At 37.1% G+C, this 24,146-nt stretch overlaps 1 protein-coding gene across 1 annotated transcript in view; it reads right to left on the reverse strand.

Annotated features, from left to right (window-relative positions):
- LOC105464496 (SH3 domain binding glutamate rich protein like) overlaps window positions 1–24,146 on the reverse strand; it is a 93,767-nt gene that overhangs the window by 37,023 nt on the left and 32,598 nt on the right. The window lies entirely within an intron of this gene.

The following is a 24,146-nucleotide window of genomic DNA, read 5'->3' on the forward strand; positions in this document are numbered from 1 at the left end:
CATCAGTGATGGACTGGATACCATAAAATTATAACAGACAGAACTATCTGAACAAAAAGAAAACTAACATGGTACAGCAAAACAAGATGATATATTCAGTAATTTCTATCTTTACAAGTTAAGAGGTTTTAATTTATATATATATATATATAATGGTTATTCACACAGTAAGGCATGAACAATCAGTAAATTAATGCAATGTACTTCTCTTTTGCCTTCTACTTCCACAGTTACCTGCTGATATAACTGCTTCTGCATTTTAAGATCTCTTATTACATAAAAGCAAGCTTGCCAAGCCTAATCATTGTGTGCAAAGGAAGAAATCTGGAAAAAAATATATACATACCTAGATATTTTTTTGTGAAATATGATGTGAAATGTGAAAAAATACACTTTCATATAAAAGTCTTGTTATTTCTACTAGATAACAGAGTCTCCTCAAGGGCAGGTCTCACATCCGATTTATGTTGGTGTGCCTCAGAATACAGAACAGAGTGCCTTATACATTGCAGGTACTCAATAAATACTTTTAAGTATAGGCCTATTCAGAGCAGAAAGCCTTGTTTAAACCACAATGCATCATTTGGATAGTTCTCTCACGAGAATACTGACAAAATCTATTCTATTGATGCTGTAATCACTGTAAAATCAGTTACTAGCAGTATTTTCGTCTTTCAATCAAAGCCTGTTTTGGCCTAATTCTAAATCAGAAGACATTCACTGAAGAAAAGTAGAGTATATTGACTTTCAGGCCCAAGAACTAAACCAGAAAAGAGGGATGCAAAGTAATGAAGCAGGCAAAAATGCTCTGCTAGCATCTGACACCTTCTAGGTTTTTCTTCCTCTGCCTATCCCCAAGTTCTAAAATGACCTTTGTTTGTGGACAGGAAAGAATCTTTCTTTTACATGAACACAGGGAGGGGAACATCACACACCGGGGCCTGTCAGGAGGTGGAGGGAGGGATAGCATTTTGAGAAATACCTAATGTAGATGATGGGTTGATGGGTGCATCAAACCACCATGGCACGTGTATACCTATGTAACAAACCTGCACGTTCTGCACAGGTATCTGAGAACTTAAAGTATAATTAAAAAATAAAATAAAAAAAGAACCTTTCTTAAAGCTGTTAATCACACTTGATTCATGAGCTACTAGAAATCCATTTAAAATTGGCTTAAGTTTAAAGCTTACTATATATTAATACATACAACTGGTTTTTGTTCTCTGCCTGTCTAGTTTGAGAAAGCAAACAATTCGAAGATGATAAATACACCTTAGGGCAACAAGCATGACATTACATGTTGCATGTTGGCACAATAACCTAAACTTCATAAAATAGGAGGCTCAGCTAAACTTTTTCATAGAAATGTACCCTGTCAACTAACATTTTAAATAGTAGATTAGGTGATGTCTTGTTACTTAACTACAGCCCTACAACTGATTGACAGAGACAACTACATGAACATAGTCCCAAATGAACATAATGTGTCCAGTCCTGTAATTTATGTGTTCCCCCTACCACTCCTTTTTCTTGGATTTTTTTCCTACATTTTTTGGTCTGTGTTTCCTAAAGAATTGTGAAGATTTGCATGGAAAAGACATACATTAGATACAAGGATTTTAGAAGTCAAGAAAGAAAGCCAACTTTGGTAGAAAAAAATAACTCAAAAAAGATGACTAAATAAATTAATAAAATGCTTTAAAAATGTCTGACATATGATAAGCTTTCAATTAATGTCAGTTGTCATTATTACTGCTATCATTTCAATAGGTGAGGGAGACAATGTGGTGTATTAACAATAATACTGGACTCTGAGTCAAATTTGGTTCACCATTTGGCTATTTGACCTATTAGACATGAGGTAATAAGCAAATCACTTAAATCCTCAAGGCCTCAGTTTCCTGAGGTCTAAAAGAGGGACATGAGTTCTTACCCTCATAAATTATTATGATTATTCATGTAAATATATTAGAATATATGTAAAAGACCTGTATAAATACAATCAAGTAAGAATTTACGTATTTTTTATTTTTTTTATTTTTGTGAGCACATAGTTGGTATATATATTTATGGGGGACATGAGATGTTTTGAAACAGGCATGCAATGTTAATAATCACATCATAGAGAATTCGGTATCCATCCCCACATCATAGAGAATCGGGTATCTATCCCCACAAGCATTTATACTTTTGTGCTACAAACAATACAATTATACTCAGTTGTTTAAATATTTAGCAATTAAGTTATTATTGACAACAGTCACCCTGTTGTGCTATGAAACAGTAGGTCTTACTCATTCTTTCCAACTTCTTTTTACCCATTAACCATTCCAATCTCCTCCCGACCCCCTCACTACACTTCCCAATCTCTGGTAACCACATTTCTTCTTTCTATGGCCATGAGTTCAATTGTTTTGAATTTTAGATTCCACAAATAAGTGAGAACACATGGCATTTGCCTTATTGCGCCTGATTTATTTCACTTAATATAATGATCTCCAGTTCTATCCATGCTGTTGAAAATGACAGGATCTCATTTTTATGACTGAATAGTACTCCACTGTGCATATGTACCACATTTCCTTTACATTTAATTTATCTGTTGATGGACACTTAGATTGCTTCCAAATCTTACCTAATGTGAATGCTACAACAAATATGGCAGTGCAGAATACCTCTTTGATATATTGATTTCCTTTCTTTGGGGTATATCCAGCAGTAGAATTGCTGAATCACGTGGTAGCTCTATTTTCAGTTTTTAGAGGAACCTATGAGCAGTTCTCCATACTGGTTGTACTAATGTACATTCCCACCAACAGTGTATGGGGGTTCCCTTTCCTCCACATCCTCACCAGAACTTTTTATTGCCTGTCTTTCTAGATAAGTCATTTTAACTGGGGTGAGATGATATATCATTGTAGTTTTGGTTTACATTTCTCTGGTGATAAGTAATGTTGAGCATTTTTCCATATTTCTGTTTGCCATCTGTATGCCCATTTTTAGATTGGATTATAAGCTTTTTTTTCCCTCTAGAATAGTTTGGGCTCCTTATATATTCTGGTTATTAATGCCTTTTCAGATGGATAGTTTGCAAATATTTTCTACTACTCTGTGGGCTGTCTCTTCACTTTGTTGATTGTTCCCTTGCTGTGCAGAAGCTTTGTAACTTGATGTGATCACAGTTATTCATTTTTGCTTTAGTTGCCTGTGCCAGTGCAGTGTTACTCAAGCAATTTTTGCCCAGACCAATATCCTAAAGTCTCCCCCAATGTTTTCTTGTAGCAGTGTCTTGTAGTACTTTCAACATCTCAGATTTAGGTCTTTAATCCATTTAAATATGATTTTTGTATATGGCAAGAGATAGGGGTCCACTTTCATTCTTCTGCATATGGATGTCCAGTTTTCCAGTACCATTAATTGAAGTGACTCTCTTTTTCCCAGTGTATGTTCATGGCACTTTTGCCGAAAATGAGTTTATTGTAAATGTGTGGATCTGTTTCAGGGTTCTCCTATCTGTTCTATTGGTCTGTGTGTCTGTCTTTATGCCAATACCATGCTGTTTTGGTTATTATAGCACTGTAGTATAATTTTGTCATGGGATCCTTGGGGTGTAATTTTGCAAGCTAGAAAACTCTGTAGCTGGCAGGACCTTGTGCTTCAGTATTACTTACAACTTCTAGGCTTATTCCACCCATTCAGTTTGGCAGGCTGCACTTGGCTCGCACCGCTGTCCTGGATCCCATACCTGCCAAGGGCAAGCCAGGGGCAGAGAAGTGAGGGGTCTGTGGGTGAGCAAGTGTGGGGACCAGACACTGTGCACAGCCAGGCATGCTGGCTTCTGCTGTTGGGCAGGCAGCTCCAGGCACTGACACAGGTACCAGCTCCATACAAGGCTGTGACTGGACCAGATGTACCACATGTGCCTTCCACTGCAACCACCTGCGTCTGCATGTGGGGAACGTAGTGGTGCTTGCAGATGCCAGGAACTGCAGAGCCCCAAAGAGGATGTCACATCTCTGGCTCAGGGACACCCTAAGTCTGGGCTCCCCAAAGGACTGTAGCTCTTCTCTCTTGTTACCCACAACATAGTGAGCAGGGGTGCATGTGTCAGCCAGGAGATGAGCTTTATTGAGTGACAGAACACTCAGGAGACCCAAGGTGAGTAGCGCCTTCCTGCAGCTAGTAATCTCAGTGTCTGTCAGAGTCTGGCTGAGTCTGGGGTTTTTATGGGCTCACAGGGAGGAAATGGTTATTGATTGGTCCATGGGAAGCCATGGGTGGGCCAAGAAAAAACACCGAAGTTATCACTCTGGGCCATGGACTCCACCTGGAACTGGCAGCCTGGCCTCCAGGCTTCAGACTGTATCTGGCTTGAAGGTGGGGTTTCACCTGAAACCCATCCCTTTCCACCCAGGAGACTGTCTGCCTTCTGCCACCATCAACCTGCCATCCATAGCACCCAGGCTGTTTGTGCCAAGGGGTGCCTGCAGGCCCGTGCCAAGCAACCCTCAGCTTCCTTGGTATCCCTCTCATGATCCTCAGTGCTCAAAGTCCAGAGGAAGCTGAGGCAGCAGGGTCTGGTGTGTCAGCACCGCTCCAATCATGCAAACACCCAGTTGGGTTGCTACAGCACCCAGACATGGCCACAACTTTGCTTCACCCAAGAGCAGGCACCAGGAGCGGAAAGAGGCCAGAGAGAGGGAGAAGGCACTTCTGAGCCTGCAGAAGCAGGGATGGCTTTCCAGCCTTGCAAGAGGGCAGGGATGCCTGGGTTCAGAACTCTGGCTGGGCATTTGCAGCTGCACACAGGAGCATGGGGCTCCCACCCTGCCAACTCAGTAGGGGATGGGGCTCCCACCAGTTACCAGCCCCTGCTGGCTCTGCACAGTGTGTAGGCCCAGTTGCATCTCCCCCACTGTAGCTGGCATCCCCACAGAGGCTGCTCCAGATAGGCCACCACCACCATCAATTTGAAGTCAGATAATGTGATTCCTCCAGTTTTGTTCTTTTTTGTTTAAGATAGCTTTAACTATTCTGTGTCTTCTGTGGTTCTATATAACTGTACAGATTGTTGTTTGTATGTTTGTGAAGAATGCCATTGGTATGTTGATATGGACTGCACTGAATCTGGAGATCACTTTGGGTAGGATGAACATTTAAACAATATTGATTCTTCCAATCCATGAAAATGAGATGTATTTCCATTTTTTGGAGTCCTCTTCAGTTCCTGTCATCAATGTTTTATGGTTTTCATTAGATCATTTACTTCTTTGTTTAACGTCCAGTTATTTAATTTTATTTCTGGCTATTGCAAATGAGATTAATTTTTTATTTCTTTTTCAGATTGTTCACTGTTGGCATATAAAAATGCTAATGGTTTTTGTATGTTGATTTTGTATCCTACAACTTTACTGAATTTGTAGATCAGTTTCTAATAGTTTTCTTGCAGAGTCTTTAGGTTTTTCCAAATATAATACCATATGATCTGCAGAGATAATTTGACTTCCTCCTTTACAGTTTGGTTGCCCTTTATTTCTTTCTTGTCAAATTGCTCTAGTAGGACTTCCAGCACTATGTTGAATAACAGTGGTGAAAGTAAGCAGCCTTGACATGTTCCAGATCTTAGAGAAAATGCTTTCAGTTTTCTCCATTCAGTATTTTGCTAGCTGTGTGCATATCACATAGAGCTTTTACTAAGGTGAGATATGTTTCTTCTATACCCAGTTTATTGGGAGCTTTCATAATAATGAGATGGTGAATTTTATCAAATGATTTTCAGCAACAATTAAAATGATAATATGATTTGTATTCTTCACTCAGTTGATATCATGTATCACGCTGATTGATTTGCATGTTGAACTATCCTTGCACCCCAGGAATAAATACCACTTGGTTATGATGAATGATCTTTCTAATATATTGTTGAATTTGTTTTGCTAGTATGTTGCTGAGAATTTTTGCATCAGTTTTCTTTTTTTGATATGTCTTTGTCTTGTTTTGGTGTCAAGGAGAAGCTGGCCTCATAGTTTGGAAGTATTCTCTCCTCTATTTTTCAAAATCTTTGAGTAGGATTAAAAGTATTTCTTCTGTAAACATTTGGTAGGATTCAGCAGTCAAACCTTCAGGTTCAAGGTAGTTCTTTACTGGGAGACTTTTACTTATGATTTTGATCTCATTACTTGTTACTGTTGTGCTCAGATTTTGGATTTCTTCGTGGTTCAATGTCGGTAGGTTTCATGTGTGTAGAAATTTGTCCATTTCTTCTATATTTTCCAGCTTACTGGCGTATAGTTGCTTATAGTAGCCATTAATAATGTTTTTATTTTGTGCAGTATCAATTGTAATGTCTCCTTTTTCATGTCTGATTTTATTTATTTACATCTCTCATTTTTCCCTTAGTTAGTCTAGTTAAAGGATGGTCAATTTTGTTTAGCTTTTCCAAAAACCACCTTTTACTTTCACCGATCTGCTTTGTTTTCTTCATTTTAATTTCATTTATTTCCTTATTATTTCTTTTCTTGTACTAATTTTGCTTTTGGTTTGCTCTTGCTTTTGTTGTTCTTTAAGATGCATTGTTAGGTTACTTATTTCAAGTTTCCCCTTTTTCAGATGTAGACACTTATATCTATAAACTTCCCTGTTACTACTGCTTTTGCTGTATCTCATCCATTTTGGTATGTTGTGTTTCCATTATTATTTATTTCAAAATTTTTTTCAATTTCTTTCTTAATTCCTTCCTTGACGAACTGGTAATTCAGCAGCATATTATTTAATTTCCATACATCTGTATAGTTTGCAGCATTTTTCTTGTTATTTGGTCTATAATGCAGATTAATTTCAATATTTCTTTTTTGATTTTCCATCTGGAAGATCTGTCCAATGCTGAAAGTGGGATATAGGTCTCCAGTTAATATTTTATTAGGGACTACCTCTCTTCAGCTCTAACAATATTTGCTTTATATATCTGGATGCTCCAGCGTTGGGTACATATATATTTAAAACTGTTATATCCTCTTGCTGAATTGACTCCTTTATTATTATATAGTGACCTACCTTGTCTCATATAGTTTTTGTCTTGAAATCAATTTTGTCTTATATAAGTATAGCTATTCCTGCTCTTTTTTTGTTTTCCATCGACATGGAATATGTTTTTCTATCCCTTTATTTTCAGACTATGTATATGTACATATGTATCAGTCTATATCTATCTTTAGAGGTGAAACATGTTTCTTACAGGCAACAGATTAATTGCTTTTGTTTTTAATATCCATTCATTCACTCTTCAACTTTTGATTAGATAATTCAGTCCACTTATATTAAATGTTGTTGTGGTAAGTAAAGACTTCCTCCTGCCATTTTGTTATTTGTTTTCTTGTTGTTTTGTGATCTTTTCTTTCTTTCTTTCCTGTCTTCCATTAGCGAAGGTGATTCTGTGATATGATCTAGTTTGTTGCTTTTGTATTTTTTGTATATCCACGGTATATTTTTTTGAGGTTACCATGAGGCTTGCAAATATTATCTAATAACCCACTATTTTCAGCTAATAATAACACTGTTTGCATTAAGAAACAAACATGCAAAATAAAACTAATAAAAACTTTACACCTTAACACCATCCCCCTGCTTTTTAACTTTCTGTTGTTACTATTTACATATTATTGTACTGTCTATGTCTCCAAAAGATGCTGTAGTTATTGTTTTTGATTGGTTTATCGTTTAGTTCTTCTACTTAGGATAAGAGTGTTACACACCACAGTCACAGTGATATAATAATCTGTGTTTTTTTCTGTGTATTTCCTCTTACCAGTGAATTTTGTACTTTCAGGAGATTACTTTTTGCTCATTATCATTATAATGCCTTTGGCACTTTAAATATTTCGTCCCACTCTCTCCTAGTCTATAAGGTTTCCACTGAATAGTCTGCTGCCAGATGCATTGGAGATCCATTTTATGTTATTTCTTTTGCTGCTTTTAGGATCCTTTCTTTATCCTTGATCTTTGGAAGTTTGATTATTAAATGCCTTGAGGCAGTTTTCTTTAGGTTAAATCTGCTCGGCGTTCTACAACCTTCTTGTACTTGTTTACCGATATCTTTCTCTGTTTTGGAAGTTTCTCTGTCATTTTTCCTTTGAATGAACTTTCTACCCGTATCTCTTTCTCCACTTCCTCTCTAAGGCCCGTAACTTTTAGATTTGCCCTTTTCCACCATATCTTAGATTCTGTATGCATGCTACTTTTTTTTATTCTTTTTTCTTTTGTCTCCTCTGACTATGCATTTTCAAGTAGCCAGTTTTCAAGACCACTACTTCTTTCTTCTGTCTGATCAATTCCACTATTAAAAAACTCTGATGCATTTCTCAGTATCCTCATTGCATTTTCTGCTCCAGAATTTCTGTTTGTTTCTTTTTAATTATTTTAATCTCTTTGTTAAATTTATATGATAGAATTCTGAATTCCTTCTCTGTGTTATCTTGATTTCTTTTGAGTTTCCTCATCACAGCTATTTTGAATTATCAGTCTGAAAGTTCACATACCTCTGTTTCTCCAGGATTGGTCCCTGGTGTCTTATTTAGTAATTAATGAGGTCATGTTTGCCTAGATGGTGTTGATGTTAGTAGATGTTCTTTGTCATCTGGGCATTAAAAAGTTAGGTATTTCTTGTAATCTTCAATGTCTAGGCTTGTTTGTACCTCTCTTAGAAAAGCTCTCCAGATATTCAAAATAAATTGGGCTTGTGATCCAAGCTGCAGCTGCTTCAGAAGGCATGCCAAGTCCATTAATGCTTTGGCTGTTGCATACTCATAGAGGTATCACCTTGATGGTGTTGGGCTATTTCCAGGAGAATTCTCTGAATTACCAGGCAGAGACTCTTGCTCTCTTCCCTTACCTTCTCCCAAGCAATGGAGTTTCTCTCTCTCTCTCTCTCTCTCTCTCTGTTCTGCACTACCCAAAGGTAGGAATAGAGTGACACAAGTACCAGTGGCCACCACCACTATGACTGCACTGGGTCAGACCTGAAGCAAACAGCACTGTGTCTCACCCAAGGCCTGCTGTAATCACCCCCTGGCTACTGCCTGTTTGCTCAAGGCCCCGGGGCTCTACAATTAGCAGGTGACAAAACCAGCCTGGCCAGTGTTCTTCTCGTCAGTATGGTGAGTTCCCCCAGATCCCAGGTAGATTCAAAGATGCTGTGCAGGAGGCAGATAATAGAGTCAAAAATCTTAGCAGTCCACCTGGTGTTCTACTATACTGTGGCCGAACTGGCACTCAAGCCACAAGAGGTAGTTCTTTCTACTGTTCACTCACTTTCCAAAGGCAGAGGTGCCTGAACCCATGGCCACTTCCACCACTAATTTCCATGGTTTCAAGTCTTTAGACTGTGCCTTCTTTCTTACTGAAGGTTCCCTGCTACTTAGAAGTCACACCAGGGCCTCCTTGCACTGTCATCCTATTCTCTCTCTCTCTCTCTCCCCCCCCCCTCAGTCTCTCTCTCTCCCTTCATCCTTCCCTCACACACACAACAAAACTTACTGGACTTTAGATCAGATAACTTTCTTTTCTTCTAGAATCTTGTGGATTATAACTCAAATGGTATCGGTTCCGTAGTGTGAGGCAAATTGCAAATGCTGCCACTTTTTTATAGAAAGAGAGCATTCTCTAAACTATATACTTTTCAGCCCTTTCAGAAATACATGGCTCAATCTTCTCAAGTCTTCAACTACATATGCTTCGTTACATATAGCTACTTGATGTTTTTTGATGGTGCGCCTGTTGTTGAAAATGCAGACTGTTGAGTCGCATTCCCATGGATCCAAATTTAATAAGTCTAGAGCACCCATGAATAAAATTTTAAACAGTTACCCTCTGAGACTTTTGAAGCAGGCGTTACTCATACTGCACCGTGAGAAACAATGGAATGTTTATAGAAAACCTAACACTGAGTCATTTACTAGTCCTAAGTCATGTATTTGCTCTTACTGTTACCTCTCACAGGAGTGTCCTTTCTCTTCATCTCTAATAATAAAATTATTGTTTATTTTTTGAGATTCTGCTTAAGTGCAGAATCCTTGTCCATTTCTCCACACCTAGCACATGTGCTTTTGCCTTTTCAGTTAGATATGGACATGATCGGCACTGGGGTACAAAGAAGTATTGGGTGAATATAGAATCTGTAGGCTATACACTCTGGAGTTTTGCATCTGAGCCCATACCCTTGAATTAAGTTTGCTATCGGGGCTCTAAATTGGGTAAACTTATAAAAAACAAACAACCCTGGGCATCAGATTGGTCAGGGTAGTAACTCAGACCACATAGAAACTAGGGAGAAGAATTGGCAGTCATGTCAGGACCAGACATTGTGGATGAGAGGTAAGGAAATTAAAAAAACAGCTGTCAGCTAGAAAACTGTACAAGTTCAATAGGGTGAGCCAGTGATAGCACTCCAATGGTTTAAGACCAAATGATGGCATGTTACACAACTATCTAATTGAGTATGTACAGTTAGTTGATTGAGTTACATAATAACAAGGAGAAAAAAAGGCTAGAGTGGTAAAAGCAGAGTTGGAGTGGAACATAAGAAGTACAGGAGCCATGGATACAGTTAATAAGTGGAAAAATAAAATAAAAATTTGAACTCATATCAACCTTATTTTGTTATACCAGGAGATTTTCAAACCTCAGTATGACTGAAAATATACTTCAGAAAGTCAAGACCTGGGCCTAGGAATCTGCATTAAAAACACTACTCTGGGTAGAGATGGGTAGTCTATATATCATACCTGAAAACCAGTAAACTATTGCTCTTACTTGTTTGGTTGAGGCACTATTTCTCTTTCCCTATCTTACATTCTACTTTTGTCAACTGAGGCAAGTTTCCATATTCATTTTTCAGATACTCAACTACCTAGCAAGCCTAAGCATTAAAAATACAAATTATCTGATCCCTTTTCTCTCTCCCCAACCCTTCCAAACTCTGAGTTGTAAGACCTGGAGACTTCCTAAAAGAAAAAAGCAACTACTTTTTGGGACAGTTTGGTAGTGGTCTCTGCCAGGCATACTATATCCTAAATCTTTGAGCTCATAAGCATGTTTTCTTTGCTAACATTAAAATAATATTCATCATAATTTTGTTAGCTTTACCTTTAATTGAGTGCTTTAATCGAGTGCCTATTATGTACTAAGCACAGTGTGAAGCATATAACATTATCTCTAAATCCTCAAAATAAATCTATGATGTTGGTATTATTATCTTCATTTGACAGATAAAGAAAGGAACTCTCTGAGAAGAGGGTAAACGTGAGTAACCTACTCAAGACAACCACCATTAAATGATGGCTTGATCCATTACATGAGATTTAAAAACATGTATCCTGAATCCAAAGTTTGTGCTTTTAATTGTTCAACTTTACAGTGTATGGAAACCCAGATGTCTCATAAGTACTCGCTAGCTCATAAATATCCACAATAACTACTGGCATTAGTCCAAGACACAATCACAAAAATCTAAAAGGCAAAGGAAAGGGACATAGCTCAAAACCCAGAATTACAACCCTTTCTGATATTAAAACATGTTTAGTAAACTTCTATTAACAGGTACCTACAGTCAAAGTGAAGAATTCATGTCTCAAGACGCAGAGAGCCTTAATGATTTTAGTGGGAGATGAAAAAGTAGAATATTTCCACAGTTAAGCTTCATCTAAGAACTTTAAAATTTCCATAAGTTCTCTTGCCGTTCAGTAGTACATACACTTTCACAACAGAAAAGTTTTCCATGTTACACCAAAAAACTCAATGGAGAATGTTTTGCTATAATAAAAATCATTAAAAAAATGTAATTAATATTCACATCTCCTGGCCATATTTGAATGCAAAATAATGGAAAACTTGGAAGAATCATTAATACCTTAAAAACGAAAAGCTGCACTGAACTGTTCATAAATTCACTTTGTAAAAATCATGAAAGAAAACTAAAGAGAAAATGAGGAAAGCCATTTCATCATCTGTATTGCATTAATGCGTAATGCAGAAATGATTTTTTAACATTTGCCTTATTACTTTGAGAAAGTGAGCAAGTCGAGGTGTTTCTATATTGATGCAACTTATTTGTAATTGTAATCTACTTTTTAAAATCCAATTTGAAGAATTTAGAAAGGGCCAGTAAAGGAACTATCTATGTTTTTGCAACTTGTTCGAGATAGCCTGTGAAAAACAGACTATTCTAGACTATGTAAAGAGCCTAGAGAGTAGAGGTAAATGTTAATAATAAATCAATGAAAGACAAAATAATCTGTTGAATAACGGCCTAGAAAAACACACAAACTTCCTCAACAGGACATTTAAAAACACCTAGGCAGTTAAGATGGGCCTGCCAAAAGAGGAAAGTATAAAAGCAAACAACTAATTTCTGTATACTCCTGACTTACCAGTTTAAATTCAAACTTTTTTTTACCAGCATTAACAGTAGCTGACTTCTTCCTCTCTTAGTCGAACAACGAAAATGTAAAATCCTGGATACGGATCCTGGCTCTAAAATTATTGACTATAAGACCTTGGGCAAGGTATTCAAATGCTCTGAGACTCAGTTTTCTTAAATGTAAAATGGGCGTAATAACACCTATTTCATAGACTACATGAAAGAGGAATGCAAAGTGCCTGGCTTTGAGCTTGGCACCCAAACGGCACTCAATAAATAGAATGTCTTCCCACATCCATTTACTCCTTTTCTCCTACTCATTTTTCAAATTCATGCCAAAGTCATGTCAATGTAAAATCCTGGATATGGATCCTGACTCTGCTAAGTTATTGGCTGTATAATCTTGGCCAAGGTATTCAAATGCTCATGGATATCAAAGTCCTATATTCTCTAAACATATTTTAGGCACACTGATTTTCCTTATATCTGAATTCTTACAGCAGTGGTTTCTAATCCGTGGTCCAGAGATCTCTGTCGGGATGAACAATAGGGAGGGAGAAACAGAGTTAGGGTTTGTAACTCTTTGTAGACCCATTGTAAAGGGTCTACAAAGCTCTATATATGCAAAGCACCGTCTATAGACTGAATAAATAAGTCTTGCACTTAAACACACATTTTTTTTTCAATATGTGTAGATGCTGTTGTTTAAACTAAAATACAAATTCATTTCAAAGTGTTATCAAATTCATGATAGCTTCTTGTTATTATTTGTTCTCCAAATCAATAGATAGTAAAAATTCAACTACTATTATAGATTTCCATATTCATACTCAGAAAAGGTGAATCCCACAATTGCAAGTTGTATTTATATCACATAGTTGCATATGATATCCTCCAGTGACAGGAATGAGGCAGTAGTCATCCCTAGCATAAAATTTAAGAAGGCACCAAAACCACAATAGTAAAGATAAAAATACTTTAAAGAAATGTTTTTAAAATAAAAACTAATGCAAAAACATATAAAGAACAAAATACCAAAAGTTTAAATAAAGACATGATCTGACAGGGTCAAGATACAGGTGAAGTGACTGAGGTGAGTCATAAAAGTTCAAGATCAGACGCTGTTTCATAAAAATAGTGAGGATTTCACCCTACATGTTTTAAGAAGGAAAGACTGGATCATTATTCCACAATATGAAAAGTGTTCATTAAAATGTACAGCTGGACCTAAAAAATAGTAAGCCCAACTATGTCATGGGTGCTTTCACAAAGAAACAGCTTGCTTTGGCATGCAAGAGTGAGAGAGAGAGAGAGCGTGAGAGAGAAGGCATGAGAAAGGACAGCAGGATAGGCATGTTAAAAGTGAATTTAGTAATAGAAACAATTCTGGGAGAGCATCAACTAGTAGTAAAATCCTGCTATTCAGAAAGACTAGCAGCTAGCCTACATTTCTTTTCCAGAGGACAGGTGACAGTGACATCATCTTCCTTATCATCATCATCATCATCATCGACATCATCATCCCTAATTCACTACTATTTATTGAATAGTTACTGTATCCCAGATCTACATTGAGAATGTCACCCCTATTTATGATCTAAATTTCAGAGGGAATTAAATAACTTGCATTAGGTGCTATTTATATTTTAGAGATAATAGAGTTTAATAAGGTATACCTATAATAATAATAATAACAATAATAATATATAGTTATAGAACAGTTACTGTTTTAAGCACTGTGCTAAGCATATTATCTCACTTAAACTTTATAACAGCCAAGTAAGTATTATTATCCCCAGTTTTACTGAGGCTTTGAGGCGTGTGTGTGGGTGTCTGTGTAGACACGCACACCTGTACATACATAAACATTTATGTGTGTATATATACATATATATACATATACACATAGAGAGAAAGAGAGAGAAACACACAAAAACATGCATATAAATATATATGAACATGCATATATATTCAGTATCTACTATGTGCTAGTAATGATGCTAAGTACCACACAAATGATTTTATTAATTTCATTTGATAGCACCCAGAAAATATTGCTACAGCAGCCTTGGACCCAAAGCTGCCACTTTTACAACAAGGGTTTGCTAATGGCTTGCCATGAGTCTATCTGAGTAAGCTGACTGAGCTCCAAAAGGTTCTCCTTAGAGTTATTGCCACTATAACCTATGAAAGCTGATAAAGGCTACAACACCAGAACTGAAGAAGATGCTTGGAATTTAAATGGAAAATATTCTTTCTTTTATTGCAAAGCAAAGTAGCTGGCCAGGATGGTGATGTGGTTTTTTTCCTAACACTTAAATATGTGTCATCTTTCCACACCAACAACCAATTCTCCATTCTCCAACACCGAGTGAGTGTCCCACAATTTGATTCTTGACACTATCTTTGTGGAATTAATGTTAGATTGTTAAAAGGCTCAGTCCCAAAAGACTGTTCCCATTTCAGACGCCAGCCAAAAGTGGGATCCCATAGTGACCCACAGTTCTAACTGGTTAATTGAAACTTCAGGAGTTCCCACTATCAGCTCTCAGGATTGACAATTAACTAGAACAATTCGCAGGACTCAGGAAGTGCCCTACTTGCTATAGTTTGTTATAAAAGATAACAAATGAGTAGCAAGATGAATAGGTACATATGGCTTGTCCCAGAAGGGTCCCAAATGCAGGAGCCTCTGTACTTGTGAAATCAATTTGCACCACCTTCCCAGCATGTAGATGTGTTTACCAGTACAGAAGTTCCTGGAACACTGTTGTTTAGGGGTTTCTATGGAGGTTCCCCCTCTGGTAACCAGCCTCCATCCTGCAGCTCTCTGACCTCCCCACCTCCAAGAGTCACCTCATTAGTACAAACTCAGATGTGATTGAAAGAAACACTCCTCTATCTCGCTCAGGAAATTCCAAGGGTTTTAGAATCTCTGTGCCAAAAACCAGGGACAAAAATAAAATGTATCTATTTTTATTATATCACAGTGGTATTCTAAAAAATAAGTCATTGTGAAAACTGTTAGCTCACATTAATTTTGCATAAATTGGACACTCTGTTTTGACTGTAACTATAATTTAATTTTTCAGCACAATTTTGACAGGTTAATCACAAAGTTGATCATCACCATTTAACACACAGCAATTAAGTTATATTGATAATAGCTATTGGTCAGTAAGAGTTAGGAATCTCCCTTCCAATCAGCTACATACAGCAACAAACTGACTGCTTTCCAGCAAAGGACAAAATCCTATAACATAGTTTACTACTTTGTTTAGATAACTAGGTTCAGAGGGAACTGATTTAAAAAAGAAAGTAACCAAAACGATATCCTAATTTCTCTCTTCTAAAAGTGATGAATATGAATACTGACACCCTCAAAGGCTAACATTATAGAGAAAATAAAATTGAACTCTCTTTAATTAAAAAAGAAGCCTAATGACACCACATTTCACAACTCTTTTAAGTGATAAACTGAGTTAGGAGTGATGAGTATTCCCTTGACTCCAAATTTACAAATAGAACTTCACCTGTAAGTCCATCTTTTTAGATACGCGTCTGATGAAATGTGTGATTCTTATTGGCAGAATCTTTTGTTTTCCTAAGAGATTAAGAGTGAATAAAGCTTTTACTGACAGGCTGCTACTAAAACAGTATTTAAATCTATCTCTACACAAACATTTTCCAAGGTCAGTTCAACGTGGTTTTTCTGACTTCTCTCCTTGAAGAGCCACAGACCACCAAGTGGTGAACATATATGTTTTACTTCTGCACATCAACATATTGTTCTAATGAGCACTGATTCAGTGACCCAATTAGGAACCACAAGATATGAAAAATCTCATTTGGGGGAAAGTAACTACAGAAGAAACCTAAGATTTTTTTTTTTTTTTTGGTCTTAAATAAAGTTAGGGGAATCCAGCTTTCACCCAATTTAGCTCAGAGTCAAACCATAAAAACAGGAGTCCACAGACTTATCTTCATGCGTCAAGAGTCAGTTGGGGCCACACATTACAAGGATGAAAGAACTCAGCAATGTTATATTGATGATAATAGTGCCAATCATACCACCACCACTTTAAACTTGTATAGGATTTTACAGTTTATAAAGTTTACCACTGGCTTTATTTGATCTCTCCTCTGACTTCAATTCCAATTTTATTGCACATCATTCAGTCTGTTCTAGCCACACCAGGGATCACCTGTGTTCCTCAAATATGCCAAGATAATTTCCTCATCTAGGTCCTTTCAGTTGCTAGCCCCCAGCCTGAAATGTTATTTTCCTTGCACATCACATACCTGTTTCTTTCTTATTTCCTTTGGAACTCAGTTTAAGCATCACCTCCGGAGTGGCATCCTCCCTGATCACATTATCTAAAGTAAGTCTTTTGTTACACTCTCACTCTAAACTCTGTCCTCTTTCTTCTTGGTACTTATCAGAAGTCATAACTACATATTTATTTATGCATTTACTTCTTTAACGTCTGTATTTTCCAGTAGAATGTAACCTTAATGGAAGTAGGGACTGTGTCTATGTCGATCCTGTTCACCGCTGAATCCTCAGGGCCTAGCACAAACTCAAGCACACAGAAGATGCTCAAAATATACTTGTTGATGAATAACTGAATTATGAATATATAATCTTTTTCATTATGACAACCTTATGGAATAGGTAGGGGAGTAGTATTATAATGTATAGTCATTTTTTAGTTGAGGTCACCGAGGTTCACAAAAATGAAGGGACCTGTAACACAGCTATGAATGGTGGAGTTCATACACAAGCTATGAACTTCATACTCCAAGTTCAATGCCCCTTCCACTATGACATACACCTCGAATTGATACAGAAGGGGAGCATGGAAGTGCTGGGAAGGGAAGGTTGTGGTCCCTGGCTAGGGCTCCATCCCTGGGACTGTGCCCACACACCTAGGTGAGGACAGGTATTTCTGTTTTCCTGCCAAATGCTGCATTTCCCAAGACCACCTTGGCCCATTATGCCCCCATAAAAACCCTAAGACCCTACTGGGCACACACACAAGTAGCTGGACATCAAGAGGAACACATAGGTGGAAGAACACACAAGCAGCTGGATGTCGAAAGGAACACGCCAGTGTAAGAGCACACCAACAGTCGCTGGCAAGCCACCAACCACCACGACGTGCAGTTTGGCCAGGGTGGTCAGAGGACAGCCCGGCCACTGAGCAGCCTGAATCCAGGTGAAAACCACCTTCCCACTCCATCTCCCTTGTGGCTCCCCAACCATCTGCTGAGAGCCACTTCCGCTCAATAAAACCTTGCAATCATTCTCCAAGCTCATATGTGATCTGATTCTTCTGGTACAACAAGGCAAGAAACCCCGGGATACAGAAAGCCCTTTGTCCTTGTGATAAGGCAGGGTGGGGTCTAATTGAGCTGACTAACACAAGGCACCTACAGATGGCTAAACTGAAGGAGCATACTGTAACACACGCCCACTGGGGCTTCAGCTGTAAACATTCACCCCTAGACACTGTTGTGGGGTCGGAGCCCCACAGCCTGCCCATCTGCATGCTCCCCCCAGAAGTTTGAGCGACGGGTCACCGAAGAAGTGAGCCATGCCCCCACGGCACATCCTGTAAGGGGTATAATGGAACTTTTCCCATTTCAGAATCTCCTTGATTACTATTAACTCCATGTCATTTAATCATGGACACTTGCTCCATAGCCCCTAGACACGAATTCTAGGGAGTAGAGACATTAATGGATCACAGACTTCCTTAAAAAGGCGCTATTCAATTTTCCAGGTTCTTTGTAAAAGAGGACCGTCATTCTACTCAGGACACTCAAGATTTCCAAACTTCAGTAATATCGAATCTTAAACCCTCTAGATGCTGTGTATAACTCACAAGCTGTAGCTCATATGTCACAGCTATAAGTCATTTGTGGCAAAGAGCTCTTAATGTCACTGTATTGAGAAATGAATTTACATTATATACCCAAAACATATGAACAAAGTAATGTGAATTAACTATATACTGTATAACAAAAATAAAATCCAAAGCCCCCCAACCATCTAAATGGACCCCTCCTCTTGGCTAGGCATTCCAAAGTTAACCTGAAAATCTAGTTCAGGCTATGATGGGAAGGGAGAGCTGGACATGCCTCATTATACCTTCCTCCCTTTTATATTTACCAATAGAACAGGCTCTTTAGGTTTGATAAGAAACATTTACAAGCTATTCTCTCTGAAGCCTGCTACCTAGTGGCTTCATCTGCATGAAAAAACTTTGGTCTCTACAACCCCTTACCTTAACCCAGACACTCCTTTCTATTGATTCCAGATCTTTAGATAGTAACTCTTTCAATCAATTGCCAATCAGAAAATCTTTGAATCTGCTTATGACCTGCAAGCTACCCCCCTCCCAGCACCTGCTTCCAGTTGTTCTGCCTTTCTGGACTGAACCAATGTACATCTTACATGTACTGACTGGTGTCTTATATCTGCCTAAAATATATAAAACCAAGCTGGAGTCCAACCACCAACATGGGCACATGTTTTCATGATCTCCTGAAGGCTGTGTCATGGGCCATTGGTCACTTAGATATGGTTCAGAATAAACCTCTTCATAAATATTAGAGTTTGACATTTTTAATTGACAGTGCTATGGCTCCTTACATGGACCATTTTTTTCCATTTAAACCCATTAATATGAATCACCACTAGAAAAAGACTATACATATTTACATAAAATCACTATAATATTTTTAAGCCCTGGTATCTAAAACTGCATACAAACTGCAATATATGAGAGAACAAGAAGCAACATGATCACAGTTTATTTTGTAATAACTTGTGCAAATTCATCAGACAGTGCAGAAATCCAAGAACGAAATGAAGTATGTTATCATACGGGTTAATACTTAAGGCATTAGTTCACCAATGTACTTATCTCATTCTTGGTTTAGGCTATGTAACAGCGCATTCAGCTTACAAGAATTGAAAAACAAATAAAAATAGATAAAATTATATTACTTGAAAAAGTATTTGCAAGTAAATATTATTATTTAAAACTTAAAAAGCAAATGGAATCATTATGTCTTTCAGAGACTTATCAAGATAGCAAGCAAAAAAGAAGTCATTTCTAAAGCAAAGGTAAAAACATAAGACAACTGATTTCCTTCAGGCTAGGAAGCAGTCAGCAGTCCCAACAGTACAAGAATTTTTGCACATTCTTCACACAGACTTGAACTCCAAGGTTTTGCAACTTATGAGACAGGCCCTCTGTTCTCAAATAGAACCGGCAAAGTAAGGGCATATGGGTTAGAAACCATGCAGAACAGAACATTTTGTTTGTTGTTAAGTAAAATTATGAAAATGCAACTGTTAAATAGGAAACTAATTGATCGCTTTAGCAATGGATCTGGAAATCTTCTGTAGATCAAAATAAAATGTGGCCATTTCAAATCCATAAAGTAAGTGAAAAATTTCCACCATGTTTCTAACTGGTGTCGAGTCTAACAACCAATGACTCAATAACTGGTTTTTGATGCTCCGTTTTTTCATAAGAATATCATTCTTTAGAAAAGTCCAACGTATTTATTTCAGGTACAACTTCACAATTCTTATGACAACCTCAAAAGATCTGTAATGTGTGCAATGTTAAACCCAACCTTATTTAAAAGGAACAAAAGCAGTGACAGAGTTAGGTGAACTGCACAAGGATACATGACTTAACAATGGCATAGTCAACAACTCTATTAGTTTCCTATTGTCAGTCTAACAAATTACCACAAATTTAGTGGCTTAAAACAACACGATTCTAAAGGTCAGAGCTTGAAATTAGTCTGACAGGGCTGAAACCAAGGTGGTGGTAAAACTCCTTCCTTCTGAGGGCTCTAGAGGAGATTCCATTTTCCTTGTCTATTCTAGTTTTCAGAGCCCATCTACATTTCTTGGCTTATGACTTTTTCCTCACATCACTCCAACCTCTTGTTTACATCATCATACCTCCTGTTTCCCTTTATGTCAAAAATTTTCCCTCTGCCTTTCTCCTAAAAAGACTGTCGTGATTACATTTAGGGCCCACACAGAGAATCCAGAATAATCCATCCTTCTAGTTATACTTAATTTAATCATACATGCAAAGTCTATTTGCCATATAAGGTGCATCTACAGATTCCTTAGATGGGAACCTGAATATCTTTGGGGGCCATTATTCAGCCTACCTCAGTAATAAAACTGAATCCAAGCGTATTTATTCTTGATTCACTATGCCAAGGGTGACTTGCTCACAACTATACAGCTGCCATAGGTGGTTGTTGGTTTTCTGTGTGACCCTGAGATTCTGAAAAAAGAAATAATTTCTGTCTCTCTCTCTTTCTCTCTCTCACACACACACACACACACATGCACACACAGACACACAAACACACACACATATATGCACATTATTAAGCCAGAATATTAATGTCATGGCTTAAAAGTGTTCTTTAGAAAAACATACAATAATAATAAAAATATAGATAAAAAAGTATTTTAGTCAATTTGTAACAGAGCAAATTATTTTTATGGTAAAAAACAAATTGTTAAATTATAGCTGCAACAATGCCATCAATAGACCAAAATGTAGAGTAAAATCTAAAGCCAGGCCTACAACTGAAGAAAAGAAAAGGAGGTCTGGTAATCATCTAGTGAATTCAGATATTGCAAATTACAAAAATCTAGTTAAACTAGATAATTCGTTATCCTTATCCTACCCCAATCCACTCCACAAAATATTCTTATCTCCATAAATAATTTGGAAGATTACATTTAAATTATGAATTTTAGCTTTTAGTTTACTTTCAGCAATTTATGTAGAACTGTATGTGATCTCCTAGTGACGTCACCGGTGAGCTTTGTGACCTTGATCAAACTCCTTTTCTCTGACTCAGTTTTATGTATGAAATGAGTTTAGACAAGATCACATCAAAAGTTCCCTTCAGGTCAAAAGTTATTACCATGAATGACGTAAATCATCACCTACAAATATATTTCCTTACTCTAGTGAAAGACAGTACAATCTAAAATACACACTGAAACCAGCAAAATTCTAATCTTCACTCTGTTACTACCTCTCTAAGAATTTCAGGAATAGTCATTTAATATCTATCATTCACTGATGCCGAACTAGCTTCATATAAATTAAATTTCCCTTGGCTTATCTTCTTCTAAAGCTTTGAGAAGAACTAATAAGACAATTATTACACAGCATGCTAATTGCTTTAGATAATGACAGATATGACACACTAGTTTATTCACAAAGATCTTAGGTATAAAAAATCAAGGAGACTTGCTTAAAATCTCCTTTGAGGCAGAAAATCATTGGAATTAGCCTTCAAAATAGGCCTGTGTTTTGTTTCTTCTGCCAAACTATCTCTAGCACTATCTCTGTTACATAGTTCACAAGCATTCATTGAGAGATTAAGTCATACTGATAAGTCATAAAATACTGACTCTGCCCAGAGTGATGTGCCTCCCTCACAAAAACAAGCAGAAAGGCACAATTCCTTTGATGTCAAATTAGATATTCTTGAGTTCCGTTCATAGTCCCACCGAAACAACTGCAAAATGAGCAAATCATTGGAAAAACGTTCAATTGTTCCCTATGGAAATATCATCCTCTTTTCATTACTGGCAACATTCTAGGACTGCCTATTTTCAGTTCCCTGTAGTATATCCAGGGAAACTGAGACTAATTTGAATACTGGTGTATTAGTTTCATACTGCCTCTGTCACAAATTATCACAAACTAAGTGGCTTAAAACAACATAAATTTATTATCTGAAACTTCTGGAGGTCAGAATCCTATATGTGTCTTACTGGGATAAAACGAAGGTGTTGACAGTGCTCAGTTCTGTTCTGGAGGCTCTAGAAGAGAATCTTTTTCCTTTCTTTCTTTCTTTCTTTTTTCCACTTGCTAGAGGCTGTCTGCATTCCTTAGCTCATGGCCCCTTCCACCATCTTCAAGCCAGAAATATCTATGGAATCATTCCTATTTGGTATCACTCTGATATTGATTTTCCTGTCTCCATCTTTTACTTTATAATGAACTTTGTGATGACACTAGACTCTTCCAAATAGTCCAAGATAATCCACCTTCTTGAAATCATTAATCACATCTGCAAAATCTCTTTTGCCATATAAGGTAACACATTCACAGGTTCCAGGGATTAGGATGTGAAGATCTCTAGAAGGCTATTTTTCCGTCTACCACAATTGACCCTAAAACTAATAATTAGTCCACTGTGATTGCACACAGGTACTCACCTGTGTAAATTCATTCAATGAATTCACCCAGTTAATGTAGTCAGAGTAGGCCATTGATCATAAAAATACTCCTCCCCAGTCTTTCCTACTAGAAATCAAGGGATTTGAAAACCATTTTCCACTTAACTATGAATCAGAAGCACAGCTCCTCCATCACATTTACTCCAGGTGCCATTGCCATCAGAATCTCTCTCAGTCATAAGGAAAATCCAAGTACAACACTTATTTTAATATATACATATATAAATATATGTATATTTATGTTTATATATATTTATATGTATATATAAATTTATATGTGTATATTTATATGTATATATAAATTTATATATGTATATTTATACGTGTATGTAAACTTTGTATATTTATGTATGTATATTTTCATATGTAAATGTTTTACACATATATAATATAATATATAAATAAAATATAATATAAATATCAACATAATATAAATATAAATAAAATATAAATATATAAAATAAATAAATAGATAAAATATGAATAAAATATAATAAAAACTATATATATACACACACATATATACACACACATATATCCAAGACGGCATTGAAGACTTACACTGAATGCTTCTGGATTAAACACTTTAAAAATATTAGGGAGGCTCAAATTAGAAGCTGGCAGCCAAGATGGTAAAGGGCATAAAATATATGCACCATACAGAATGTTTGAAAGAACTAGGAATGTTCAGTCTTTAGACAGATAATCAAAAGCTATTTTCAGAAAACTGCAAGGAGATATGACAAGGATCTTATCTTAGGTGAAGAGCTCTAATAGCAAGGAGAAGATTTACTTCAGAATACAAAAATCCCAACCACTGGATAGATGTTAGAAAGAACCACATTTTGGTTTAATTTTAAATCAAATTTAAATCTTTTGTACTAACTAGAGTTGTCTAACAATGGAACAGCCTATCTGAATACCCTATATTAGAGGTGTCAATGGGAGGTGGTTGGCGTTGGGGTCAGCGTGTTTCCTAAACAAAGGAATGAACACACAAGACAACACAAGACAAGACAAACATGGCGGCCGCCTTGAATGGCACGCTCTGCTTTATTTTATACAGTCGTTTGTGGAATGTTGCCAAGTCACAAGACACATTGTTGTTTTTCTGACCTTTCCCTGACTTTCTGGATTTTCAAGATGTTTACACATAAACAAGCCCCCAGGGTCTGCTGTTAGCAGCTGGCTCCTTTGTCCTCCCTGTTTGCGGGGGAAGGAACGCCCTCTTCATTTGCAAGAGCAGGACTTATCGGAACGCTCTGCTTCGTTTCCAAGAGCAGGACTTATCGGGAACATCTTGTTTGCGAGCACGTAGTCCTCTACAGGTTGGGGAGTTGTTGGTCAAAGGACACAAAAACTACAGTTAGATAGGAAGAGATCTATTGTACACAGCATAGTGATTACAGTTAACGATGA

This window comes from Macaca nemestrina, chromosome X, assembly GCF_043159975.1.
Source record: "Macaca nemestrina isolate mMacNem1 chromosome X, mMacNem.hap1, whole genome shotgun sequence".
NCBI classification, from domain to species: Eukaryota; Metazoa; Chordata; class Mammalia; order Primates; family Cercopithecidae; genus Macaca; species Macaca nemestrina.